Below are 4977 nucleotides of genomic sequence, written 5' to 3' on the forward strand. Positions count from 1 at the left end.
AAAGCTATGTCGTGTGCTGCGGTATGCGGAGACACTAAAAGCACCATAGTAGAACACAGATAAAGCTTCTAAGTTGATGTAATAGCCAGTAAGGAGTAGTGCAATTCAAGTTTTAGGTATCGATTATTGACTTTTTAGCTGGCTTTGGTGCCTTTGACATGAACTATGTCCTTAAGATTCTGCATGAAAGGAGGACTAGCAGCCGAGTTGCATAGGAGAATTTGGAAAGTGTTCATATGTAGTAAAAATCTGAGTAGTCCGTCCGTTATCGTCATTTGTTATCGAATCAACTTGAAACCAGATCGTCACATTGCAAGCTCTTCTCTCTGAAACGGATGTACGTATCGTCTGCAAAGCTATGTCGCGTGCTGCGGTATGCGGAGACACTAAAAGCACCATAGTAGAACACAGATGAAGCTTCTAAGTTGATGTAATAGCCAGTAAGGAGTAGTACAATTCAAGTTTTAGGTATCGAATAAAGAATTTTTAGCTGGCTTTGGTGCCTTGGACATGAGCTAGGACCTTACGAGTCTGCATGAAAGGAGGACTAGCAGCCGAGTTGCACGGGAGAATGCGAAAAGTTTTCATATGTAGTAAAAACCTGAGAAATCCGTCCGTTTTCGTAATTTATTATCGAATCGACTTAAAGCAGTGCGTCACATTGGCCGCTCTTCTCTCTGAAACGGTTGTACTTATCGTCTGCAAAGCTATGTCGCGTGCTGCGGTATGCGGAGACACTAAAAGCACCATAGTAGAACACAGATTAAGCTTCTAAGTTGTAATAGCCAGTAAGAAGTAGTACAATTCAAGTTTTAGGTATCGATTATTGACTTTTTAGCTGGCTTTTGTGCCTTGGACATGAGCTAGGACCTTATGATTCCGCATGGAAGGAGGACTAGCAGCCGAGTTGCATGGGAGAATGTGAAAAGAGTTCATATGTAGTAAAAACCTGAGAAATCCGTCCGTTTTCGTCATTTGTTATCGAATCGACTTAAAGCCAGGTCGTTACATTGGCCGCTCTTCTCTCTGAAACGGTTGTACTTATCGTCTGCAAAGCTATGTCGCGTGCTGCGGTATGCGGAGACACTAAAATCACCATAGTAGAACACAGATGAAGCTTCTATGTTGATGTAATAGCCAGTAAGAAGTAGTACAATTCAAGATTTAGGTATCGATTATTGACTTTTTTGCTGGCTTTGGTGCCTTGGACATGAGCTAGGACCTTACGATTCTGCATGAAAGAAGGACTAGCAGCCGAGTTGCACGGGAGAAAGTAAAAATTGTTCATATGTAGTAGAAAACTGAGAAATCCGTCCGTTTTCGTCATTTGTTATCGAATCGACTTAAAGCCAGATCGTTACATTGGCCGCTCTTCTCTCTGAAACGGTTGTACTTATCGTCTGCAAAGCTATGTCGTGTGCTGCGGTATGCGGAGATACATAAAGCAACATAGTAGAACACAGATGAAGCTTCTAAGTTGATGTAATAGCCAGTAAGAAGTAGTACAATTCAAGATTTAGGTATCGATTATTGACTTTTTACCCTTCTTTGGTGCCTTGGACATGAGCTGGGGCCTTAAGATTCTGCATGAAACGAGGACTAGCAGCCGAGTTGCACGGGAGAATGTGAAAAGTGTTCATATGTATTAAAAACCTGAGAAATCCGTTCGTTTTCGTCATTTGTTATCGAATCGACTCAAAGCCAAATCGTCACATTGGTCGCTCTCCTCTCTGAAACGGTTGTACTTATCGTCTGCAAAGCTATGTCGCGTGCTGCGGTATGCGGAGACACTAAAATCACCATAGTGGAACACAGATGAAGCTTCTAAGTTGATGTAATAGCCAGTAAGAAGTAGTACAATTCAAGTTTTAGGTATCGATTATTGACTTTTTAGCTGGCTTTGGTGCCTTGGTCATGAGCTATGTCCTTAAGATTCAGCATGAAAGGAGGACTAGCAGCCGAGTTGCATGGGAGAATGTGAAAAGTGTTCATATGTAGTAAAAACCTGAGAAATCCGTCCGTTTTCGTCATTTGTTATCGAATCAACTTGAAGCCAGATCGTCACGTTGGCCGCTCTTCTCTCTGAAACGGTTGTACTTATCGTCTGCAAAGCTATGTCGCGTGCTGCGGAATGCGGAGACACTAAAAGCACCATAGTAGAACACAGATTAAGCTTCTAAGTTGATGTAATAGCCAGTAAGGAGTAGTACAATTAACGTTTTAGGTATCGAATATTGACTTTTTAGATGGCTTTGGTGCCTTGGAATTGAGCTAGGACCTTAAGACTCTGCATGAAAGGAGGACTAGCAGCCGAGTTGCACGGGAGGATGCGAAAAGTGTTCATATGTAGTAAAAACCTGAGAAATCCGTCCGTTTTCGTAATTTATTATCGAATCGACTTAAAGCAGTGCGTCACATTGGCCGCTCTTCTCTCTGAAACGGTTGTACTTATCGTCTGCAAAGCTACGTCGCGTGCTGCGGTATGCGGAGACACTAAAAGCACCATAGTAGAACACAGATGAAGCTTCAAAGTTAATGTAATAGCCAGTAAGAAGTAGTACAATTCAAGATTTAGGTATCGATTATTAACTTTTTTGCTAGCTTTGGTGCCTTGGACATGAGCTAGGACATTACGATTCTGCATAAAAGGAGGACTAGCAGCCGAGTTGCACGGGAGAATGTAAATAGTGTTCATATGTAGTAAAAACCAGAGAAATCCGTCCGTTTTCGTCATTTGTTATCGAATCGACTTAAAGCCAGATCATCACATTGGCCCCTCTCCTCTCTGAAACGGTTGTACTTATCGTCTGCAAAGCTATGTCGCGTGCTGCAGTATGCGGAGACACTAAAATCACCATAGTAGAACACAGATGAAGCTTCTATGTTGATGTGATAGCCAGTGAGAAGTTGTACAATTCAAGTTTTAGGTATCGATTATTGACTTTGTAGCTGGCTTTGGTGCCTTGGACATGAGCTAGGACCTTAATATTCTGCATGAAAGGAGGACTAGCAGCCGAGTTGCACGGGAGAAAGTAAAAATTGTTCATATGTAGTAGAAAACTGAGAAATCCGTCCGTTTTCGTCATTTGTTATCGAATCGACTTAAAGCCAGATCGTTACATTGGCCGCTCTTCTCTCTGAAACGGTTGTACTTATCGTCTGCAAAGCTATGTCGTGTGCTGCGGTATGCGGAGATACATAAAGCACCATAGTAGAACACAGATGAAGCTTCTAAGTTGATGTAATAGCCAGTAAGAAGTAGTACAATTCAAGATTTAGGTATCGATTATTGACTTTTTACACTTCTTTGGTGCCTTGGACATGAGCTGGGGCCTTAAGATTCTGCATGAAACGAGGACTAGCAGCCGAGTTGCACGGGAGAATGTGAAAAGTGTTCATATGTATTAAAAACCTGAGAAATCCGTTCGTTTTCGTCATTTGTTATCGAATCGACTCAAAGCCAAATCGTCACATTGGTCGCTCTCCTCTCTGAAACGGTTGTACTTATCGTCTGCAAAGCTATGTCGCGTGCTGCGGTATGCGGAGACACTAAACGCACCATAGTAGAACACAGATGAAGCTTCTAAGTTGATGTAATAGCCAGTAAGGAGTAGTACAATTCAAGATTTAGGTATCGAATATTGACCTTTTAGCTGGCTTTCGTGCCCTGGACATGAGCTAGGACCTTAAGATTCTGCATGAAAGGAGGACTAGCAGCCGAGTTGCACTGGAGGATGCGAAAAGTGTTCATATGTAGTAAAAACCTGAGAAATCCTTACGTTTTCTTAATTTCTTATCGAATCGACTTAAAGCAGTGCTCCACATTGGCAGCTCTTCTCTCTGAAACGGTTGTACTTATCGTCTGCAAAGCTATGTCGCGTGCTGCGGTATGCGGAGACACTAAAAGCACCGTAGTAGAACACAGATGAAGCTTCTAAGTTGATGTAATAGCCAGTAAGAAGTAGTACAATTCAAGTTTTAGGTATCGATTATTACTTTTCAGCTTGCATTTTTGCCTTGGACATGAGCTATCACCTAATGATTCTGCATGAAAGGAGGACTAGCTGCCGAGTTGCATGTGAGAATGTGAAAAGTGTTCATATATAGTAAAAACCTGAGAAATCCGTCCGTTTTAGTCATTTGTTATCGAATCGACTTAAAGCCAGATCGTCACATTGGCCGCTCTTCAATCTGAAACGGTTGTACTTATCGTCTGCAAAGCTATGTCGCGTGCTGCGGTATGCGGAGACACTAAAAGCACCATAGTAGAACACAGATGAAGCTTCAAAGTTGATGTAATAGCCAGTAAGAAGTAGTAAAATTCAAGATTTAGGTATCGATTATTGACTTTTTAGCTGGCTTTGGTGCCTTGGACATGAGCTAGGACCTTATGATTCTGCATGAAAGGAGGACTAGCAGCCGAGTTGCACTCGAGGATGCGAAAAGTGTTCATATGTAGTAAAAACCTGAGAATCCGTCCGTTTTCGTAATTTATTATCGAATCGACTTAAAGCAGTGCGTCACATTGGCCGCTCTTCTCTCTGAAACGGTTGTACTTATCGTCTGCAAAGCTATGTCGCGTCCTGCAGTAGGCGGAGACACTAAAAGCACCATAGTAGAACACAGCTGAAGCTTCTAAGTTGATGTAATAGCCAGTAAGGAGTAGTACAATTCAAGTTTTAGGTGTCGAATATTGACTTTTTAGCTGGCTTTGGTGCCTTGGACATGAGCTAGGACCTTATGATTATGCATGAAAGGAGGACTAGCAGCCGAGTTGCACTCGAGGATGCGAAAAGTGTTCATATGTAGTAAAAACCTGAGAAATCCGTCCGTTTTCGTAATTTATTATCGAATCGACTTAAAGCAGTGCGTCACATTGGCCGCTCTTCTCTCTGAAACGGTTGTACTTATCGTCTGCAAAGCTATGTCGCGTGCTGCGGTATGCGGAGACACTAAAAGCACCATAGTAGAAAACAG

Source organism: Schistocerca gregaria, unplaced genomic scaffold (genome assembly GCF_023897955.1).
Source record: "Schistocerca gregaria isolate iqSchGreg1 unplaced genomic scaffold, iqSchGreg1.2 ptg000280l, whole genome shotgun sequence".
NCBI lineage: Eukaryota > Metazoa > Arthropoda > Insecta > Orthoptera > Acrididae > Schistocerca > Schistocerca gregaria.